Source organism: Phyllostomus hastatus, unplaced genomic scaffold (genome assembly GCF_019186645.2).
Source record: "Phyllostomus hastatus isolate PE091 unplaced genomic scaffold, TTU_PhHast_1.1 phas_contig_150, whole genome shotgun sequence".
NCBI lineage: Eukaryota > Metazoa > Chordata > Mammalia > Chiroptera > Phyllostomidae > Phyllostomus > Phyllostomus hastatus.
The window spans coordinates 21,144,922-21,153,740 of NW_025333611.1; the positions used below are offsets into that span (position 1 = coordinate 21,144,922).

General features: G+C 47.1%; 1 long non-coding RNA gene across 1 annotated transcript; it reads left to right on the forward strand.

Annotated features, from left to right (window-relative positions):
* The first annotated feature begins 229 nt into the window (after nucleotides 1-229).
* Nucleotides 230-7,460, forward strand: LOC123811458. Its single transcript, XR_006784391.1, has 4 exons — nucleotides 230-651; nucleotides 3,616-3,761; nucleotides 4,107-4,219; nucleotides 6,366-7,460. It is a non-coding gene; the product is annotated as an uncharacterized LOC123811458 (long non-coding RNA).
* Nucleotides 7,461-8,819: the final 1,359 nt, after the last annotated feature.

Consider the following 8,819-nt stretch of genomic DNA (forward strand, 5'->3'; position numbering starts at 1 on the left):
TTCTTCACACACTCAAGTGCACCATCTGGAACATTTAGGGATCTTTGCTCTCTCCTACAGTTCTAAACAAGATGGCAAAAGTGACCTTTTCAGGTTTTTATTTATTGTGAACTTTATCAATGTAACTGCTGGTAGGTTTACACTGACTTTCTATTACCCAAAAGTGCCCTAGCCCTGGTTTCAAGGACTATTGCTCATTACACCCTTGTTTTCATCCCTGAACAGGTCTTAGCTGGTTTTAAGCTGAGGTCGTTAAACTGGGGTTTCACACTGTGTGTTTTGTGTGAGGAGTCCCGTGATCAAATAAGTTTGTGGAGCCCTGCCAATTTCAGCTCCTTGTGGGAGAGTCCAAATGCAAATCAGCGCCCTAAAGATCCCGAGAAGGCTTCCGGGGAGATACCTGGTCACCTTTTCCGAACAGAGCATCTCCCAGGATTACTCAGCTCTTTATTGTGTAAAAGGTATCCACGCACTTCAAAACTAGTGTTAGCCTAAGGAACTCTGGAGAACGCAAACTCACACAGCTCGCTGACGTCTGCCTGCATCACCACACGTTTGTACGGTCACTGAGAATGACTCCGTCCTTCCTGTGAGCCACGCCGCCTTCCCTACGCCGGAATCCACATTTCCTCCTTAATGAGATCAAGCCAGGTGAGCCATGGTAACCCACCAAAACACAGTTAGTTCATTTTGATGTATTTATTTACTTTCAATGAAAAACTTTAGAAATTACTTGGCATTCACTATTATATTGGTCTCACTAATATAGAGACTATTATATTAGCACAGTGATTAGACATTTATATGGCTTATAAAGAGATCCACCCCCGCCCCCAATAAACCTAGTACCCACCTGGCACCATACATAGTTATTACAGTATTATTGACTATATTCTCTATGCTGTGCTTGACATCCCCGTGACTGTTCCGTAACTGCCAATTTGTCCTTCTTAGTCCCTTCACCTTTTCCACCCAGCCCCCCAACCTCCTTCCCATCTGGTAGCTGTCAGTTAAAATCCCCGTGAGTATAGAGCCCTTCTGGTCTCTAGCGCAGAGCTCTGTCTGTGATAGGGACAGGGACGTGGTAGTTTTTTAAAAGCACAGGTCACATATGTCATTCCTCCACCCAGAACCCATCAGTGGCTTCCCAAAACATGCAGAAAAAAAATACAGACTCCTTAGAGCCCAGGGACCTGACCTTTCTGCTTCTCTGACCTAAATTCTAGACCTTTCTTCTTTCTAGTCACACTGGTGTTTCCCCAAAGATGCCAAAGTCACTCTTATTTCAGGGTCTTTCCACTTTCTCTCCCCTTCACCTGGGACACTGTTCGCCCAGAATGTCACATGGCTTACTCCCTGTCCCCATGCAGGTCTCCGTCATACATGACCTTCTCAGGGAGGTCATCCTGGACTTCCGGGCTTCAGGCCCCCACTTCCTCCACTGGCTACTTTCTGACTGCTTCTCTGCTGCTTTTTCTTCACAGTGTTACCACTACCTTCGTTATGTCATATAATCTTGGGTCATGTAAAACCCAAGAGAGAAGGGGATTTTCCTGCCTTCGCCAGTCTATCCCCAGAGCCTGGAAGAATGGCTGGCACGTAGTAGGAATTTAAGAAATATTTGTTGAATGAGTGAATAACTATAAATAGTTCACCAAGGTTCAGATTCTGGTAGTTTGCATGACTTAGTAGAATAACTGGGTGTCTGTTTATGTTTCTCTCTCCTACAGAGCTAATTGTTTTAATAAATGGGACTCCCTGATTATTTCTGTAATTACACTCATCTCAACAACCCAACTAGCAGACCATAAATTTGGGAAGAAAGGGATAGTATTTTATTTAGCATTCCAAAGCTCATAGATGCAAGCACAGGACCTTAAAAATAAAAGGCACTTGTAGCCCTGGTCATTGTGATTCAGTTGGTTGGAGCATCATCCCATAAACTGAAAAGTCATGGGTTTAACTCCTAGTCACGGCACATGCTTAGGTTATGGGTTCAATCCCCAGTTGGGACACATATGAGAGGCAATCAATCAATATTTCTCTCTCACATCAATGTTTCTCTCTCTCTCCCCACCCACCACTCTCTGTGTGTCCCTTTCCCTCTCTCCAAAATCAATAAGCATGTCCTCGGGTGAAGACAAAAAACAATAATAATAAAAACAAATAAATGAAATCCACTGTAAACATGCTTCCTTATAGGTCTGATTAGCACAGTGTATTAAATGCTTTGAAATACAAAGTATTTAATAAATTGTTCGATAGTAACAAAGCTTTATTCTTCAAGGTGAAATGCAGTTTTACCCTGAAGGAGTGAGGCTGAGCCACCCTTTCCAGATAATTCAAGAAGCTGTCAGCGGCTGAGAGGAAAACCGGGAAGTAGGACTGGGGAGAAAGGAGAGGCAGTGTCCTGTGGGGTGAGCTGAGGATTCAAGGAAAGAAGAAGTTCAGGAAAAGCACTGTGGGAAAATATGTGAGGGAGAAGACTGAGAAAGGAACAGGAGGCTTGACTCAGGGTGGCATGGGGCGCTGCTGCTCAGGGTGGGGAGAGAAAGTCGCCTGAGGTGAACCCTGGAGACGCCGGGATGGGCTCAGCCCCTCTTCTCCCGGGCAGCCTGGGGAGTTCCAGAAGGACTTTTCAGGTTCCCTCCTTTGGGCTCAACACTGCCCTTTCCTGAGTGGGTGGGTAGCTCCATGTTCTGCTACTTGCTTAGGGTGCAGTAAAGCTGTGTCTGTTTGGGGAAGTCGGGAACTTAGTGGGTCTGCAAGGTAGACCAGGCCTACATTTCATTCAGCCCCTTTACTTTCTGCCCGCAGAGTCAGGGGTCACGGACCCTTGTGCCTCAGTTTCCACAACTCCACAACCCCCACTTCAGAAGAGCGTTGTTAGAATTAGATATAGTTTTTTAAAAATTAAATTCATTTGGGGTCACATTGGTCAATAAAATTATGTAGGTTACAAATGCACTATTTTATGATGCATCATCTGTACATCGCACTGTGTACCCCCCACCCCAGAGCCCAATCTTCTTCATCACCATATATTTGCCCCCCTTTACCGTTCTCTAACCCCTGGTCCCCCCTTGCCTCGGGTAACCACCGTACTGTTGTCCGTGTCTACGAGTGTTTGCTTGTTTTTCTCGTTTGCTCATTTGTTGCTTTCAGTTTTATATCCCACATCAAAAAAGAATTAGATATAGTTTCTAACCCAGGCCACTGGACTTCCCTAACACATATATTATAGCCTGAGCATTGTGAATGGCTATACTAAAAAAAAAAATTCAAACCCTGGCTATTGGTTATTGCTGTGAAGAGAACTGTGTTCTAGAAAGCTCTCCACAATCGGTGGAGCTTTTGGCGTTCGGCAGGCAGCGTATATTACTATTGCTGCTTGCTAGGGGCCCAGTAATGGCTTCATACTCGGCCCAGCTCATTGGGTTAGCTTCCGGCTTGTTCTCTTTCCATCTCTGTCATTATTCACATCCCTGTGGCCTTATTCACTTTGCACTGAATGACACTTAGCAGTTTGGACCACGTGCTTCTCACTTACATGATCTCATTTCATCTTTATAGCAAACCTATCAGGTGGTCGCTCTTATTATCCCCATATTACAGATGAGGAAGACTGAGGCTTGCGTACAAGATGTGGTTTCCTCAAGCCCACATGGATTTTCTACCTCTGAAATCTGTCTTCATGTGTTTGGCATGACAAATACTCCTCCCACCTTCCGCTGAACCGTGGTGTTGATGGAATAGTAGAGGTAACTATGCCTCGGCCACGTGGAAGAGCTACATACGGTGTGGGCCCTGGGAGGCGAGGGTGAGGATAGAGGAAACTGGGATGACCTGGCTTTGAATCTTGGCTCTGCCCACTGGGAAAGTTACCTAACCTCTCTGAAACCCCACTTCCAGCTGCTTACTCTCCACTCCTGAAAACGTAGAATAATTGTTTTCACTCACAGGGTCATTAGGAGGATTAACAGGGACAGAGCATCTGAGCATTAATCTTAGCTTAAAATGTGCTGAATTAATTAGGAATTACTTCATCTTTTATTTCATGCAATTTATCATCGGTGCACAAAACACCTATTTCTCTCTACTGCAAGGAGGACGCCTCTCTTGGCAGCCTGCGGTAGGCGTGGTGGAGCCCCCTGAAGGCTGGAGGAGCCCGGCCCGGTGGTTAGAGAGAAGAGGCTGAGTCACAAAAACCGTTTCCGAAGTGAGTCACGTTGCGGCTCGCGTTTTGCCTCAGTAGGAGTCAGAGCTGGAAAGCAGGGAGGCAGACCCACTGGTGGAGAACGGGTTGGGGCTGGGACCTCTGCTTTCTGTGGTGAGCAGCTCCGTGCGGACCACGTGGTACTTCACTGGGTGAATTGTTTCAGTTTATTGTGGCTTCTGATGTTTACATGTTTCCAGCTTCTTTCTTTTACTCCTCCAGGATGCTCTTGGAAACATCAGCATTCCTGCTGTGTGTTCTCGGTCAGGTCTCTTCCCCACTCTGGGCCTCATTCACACAACCTAAATGTGGCGACTGTGTCTGCAGTCCCAAAGGTTTATTGTCCATCGGTGTCCAGACCCTCTGGCATGGGGGCTGCAGGCTCAGGTGTGTTCTTTCTATGCGAAGGAGAAAGAATGACAGGATCCCACTTCCCATCTTTTCCTGGATGCTGACACATCGCCCTGTGATTTCTGACTGGTCCCAGGGCACCCCATGCCAGTCTGTGGTTTTCCAGCCGGCTTGCAGCCCCGCCATCCTCCTGGTAGGGGGAAAATGGTGCTGGTGCTGGACAGAGTTAGCATTTTCAAGGGTCCAGATATCTAGGGGCCACTTGCTTCTCAAGGTCCCAGGTGGTGGCTCAGAGCCAGATGGATGGCCTCGGCATCAGACACCACCACTTGTCAGGAGTCACTTCCCATTTATGGCTGGTTGTTGTGGTTACCGAACAGATAGACATATATGGAATTGTATTTCTTTCTCCCTCCCTCTCCTTCTCTCTCTCTGTCATTTTTTTTAATAGTGAGGTGGGGCCCTTATGAGATTAGCTTAGCACCATGAGTCACTGGGTACGGGACATGTTTCTATTTGTCTTAGCATTTTGTTATTGTTATCAAAGTGTGCACGGCCCTTGGATACGGAGCCATGCTTGACCACCTCTCCTCCTCCAAATGGCCTCCACATCCCCATATATGTCACAAGCATTGTGAGGAATGGCTATGTAGCCATTTGGTACCTCACCAGTTTGCAGGCCTACAATGGTCAAAGAGTTTGGAGAATTTTCAGAAAGGGGCAGATAGAGAGAACATAGAACTGGTAATCAGGGGTCTAAGCTCAAGTAATAACCATAACATACATTTTGAGTCAAAGATTTCATCCTTTTAAGAGAGCAGGGTGATGGGTAGGGCATGGGAGAGTAATGGAGGTGAAATGGGGACAACGGTAATTGAACAACAACAAAATTTAAAAAAATAAATAAATAAAAGTAAAAAAACAAAACAAAAAGAAATTAAGTTCATTTCCCTTGCCAGGTCTGGTGAAATCGGCAGCACGTGCCAGATGGGATGTGCTGAGAATGATGGGGCACCACGCGGGCCCCGGGGAAGAGGATGCTCTGGGAAGGTGTCAGCACCGGGGCTCTGCATGAAGAGCACTGGGTTTGACTGGCCATGTCTGCCTAGGCTCTTGGGCCAGGAATGTCGGGGGAGCGGAGTATGTGCCGTTCGGGTAACAGATGACCTCTAAAGTCCCATCTAGCTCCAGACCCTGCCCAGTTAGACACTAAAGAAGATAAACTTACCCAGATCTGTCACCACTTCAGTTTTCCCAGCGGGATTTAGTCACCAGGGCACCTCATCATCACACACTACAGGCAGAGTGAATGTCCCTGGGACTTTTGGCCAGCACCCATTACATCTGATTAAAGGCTCCGAGTAAGAACAACTGGAGGTCCAAGCTGCTATAGAAGAGATGTCCCCCACAATCCTCAAGGGGGCCGAATGTAGGATGGGCAACAGCGTGTGCCGTTTGGGACAAAAGTACATTCCAAATGCTATTTTCGTACCATAAATTGCAAAAACCTGTCCACTTTCCCTTCCCCCAACCCCTTCTGGCACTTGGCACATGGTAAGGGCACGTGTCTAAAAAGGGGTAAGAAACATTGCCAGCCATAAGCTGAGGCAGCCTTTTGAGAAGTCTGAACGATGTTTGGGTAGAGACAGGAGGAGCCGGCTTGGCAGAAAGTGACGAGGGAATCTTTGATAAGCACAAACTCCAATAAACCACCTGGGTTTGGGGGCTGCTAAAAATTGAACTAATCTCCACTAGATTAATGAAAGTATGATGAATATAAAACCCTCTCATCCTCTAGCCTAGCAGGCCTATGTTCGGACAATCATATTCAGATCTAAGCATCACTTACCAGAACGGCGAGATGGTTTGCAACCACCCGAGACTCTCTGCACATTTGGAAGATTGAGAAGAAGAGGAGAATTGGGGAACCACAGGGGATTGTAGGGTTCCCTCTGGGTGTCACTGCCGAGCCCCATTTCCTCCTTCTAGGTGGGGTTCCTCTGTAGTGACATAGTTTGTGCTCCCTGGGAAAAGAGACCCTAAGATGGAAATTTGCTTGGAGTGTTCTTCAGAGCAACAGCTGTGCAGGAGGAAAGCAGGCGGGATTGGGTGGGGGGAGACGGTGGGCTGCAGCGTCGGACAACAAAGACCTCAGCCCACTCCACGGGGAGCTCTGGGGCTGCAGCAGCCCTTTGGGGTTGTCCCAGATGGAGGCACAGAGAAAGGCCTCTGTGTTACCAGTCATTGGATGCGGGCTGGCTACGACCCGGAAGGGCATAGCATGAGCAGGCAGCTCCCTTTGCTCAGAGGAATGACTCAGCCGTGAGCCCCAGCAGGCAGCACTTGTGGCATTTGGGGGAGTAAATGTCAGTGTATTGGTCCTGAGTCTGATGTCACATTGGGGGACCCATCACAGCACCCATGACAACGAGGACAAGGACATCGCCACCAGTGGCCCTAGATTTATATTTTTCTAAACCTGTGACTTCAGAGAGAAAAGAGGACCAATTCTGGCTTTAGTTTTTAAAAGTGTTGGAAAAATACTATGACTGGATTTGCCCTGGTCTCCGACTCTGGCCACATGTTAAGGAATGTTGATCTACTGATTTTGAATCTTATTGACCTTGGTGGCCAGGTGGGTGGATCTGGTTAGCAGAAGAAACAGTGAAGAACTATCGTGAAGGGACAGCCACCCAGCTTCTGTCACACCCCCTGTCCCAGGAATGAGGGAGCTCATCGGTTCTGTGCGGCACAAGAAGACAAAAACAGAGCGTGTTCAGCTCTACGGAAAGTTGATTCTCCTTTTGTAACTAAAAGTGCTTTCTGTGGAGAAGAAGCTTCCAGAACTGGAAGTATTCCAGCAATGGCCATGTGTGTATGTGTCTCTCTCTCCAGTACCCTGTAGAGAGACCTTCTGTGTTTGGGTTGTATCAGAATTAAATGAAGAGCTTTAAAAAGAAACTGATCACTGGGATCCATTATTAGACAACCTGATTCAGTAGGTCTGGGGTGTGGGTGCACCCCAGAGCTCAGTATTGTTTTAAAAGCTTCCCATTTGAGTCCCCTATGCTGACATGTTTGGAAACCCCAGCATACCAAGCAGGTATCAGCAACACTGCTCTGGTCAAATTGTGGGTGTGTTTGCAGCAGCGTGTCACTGTGCATGGGGGGGTGCGGGTGCAGAGGAACTACTTGCTTGTCTGCCCTGTCAGCCCTCCCCCCAAAGTTTGCCCCTAAGCCACCTCTGAGGAAGAGAATTTAAAATCCAGCAGACTGCATTGCTAGACTATCTCCCAGCCATTCAACTCACGGACCCCACGGATATTTCAGGTAGAATAAACCAAGCTGCTGGCATTTCTAAACTGGGCCTATTTGGTGAGAAGAGATTTCTTAAACCTGTGTTATGCATGAATGCTCCCTCAGGCTTGCATAAGGGACAACTAATTGTGAGTCCCCAATTAACAAAGGGAAGTGAGCGCTTTGAAATCTCTAGAGTCACAACAAATCTCTTCCGATTCAGTGGAGGAGACAACTGGAAAGGAACCAAAGATATTCCTCCTTTTTTTTTTAAAGTGCGCGCTCACATAACACCACATGGGAATTGAAAATAGGCTCTTTTTGAAACTGTTAACCCTTGTCTTCGGCTCTTCCTGTCATTGTCAATGTGCAAATAGAGATTTTATTCAGTTCTAATCCCTGGGTTTATCCAATCTATTGTTTTGTTTTTTCCACTTCTTATTATTTTGTATATGCGTCTATATAGCCTTTCTAGTTCTTTCTTTTATGACTCCATAGTACTCCATTGCTTTACTGTGCCATGCTGGACACATTGTCATACTCTAGTTCGGGACATTTGGGTGGTTTCCATTTTGTCATAGTGCCTGGCAATGCCAGGTGTCACCTTGTACCTGTGCTCACCTGTGACTTCCCCAACACCAGCATCCCCTACTCCAAAGCTGTTTCCCTGACTACAAGCCTCTCTCTCAGTTCACTCAGTCCCCTGACACGTGACCAATGTCCCACCTGTCTGGCTCAGCCACCCACCTGCCTTTTCCAGCACCACTGAGCAGCTACCGGTCACTACTGCTGTGTAAGGTTTTCAGCATTAGCATATAAAGATTCCCCAAGAAGTGTCTGCTCTTTGGGTCATGGCTGTGATGGTCCATCATGCCCGCTGAATTCGGGGTCAGGCTCTTACTCATCTTTCTCCAGCCCACCGACCAGGAGTGTCTGTCTCACAGACATCATTCCA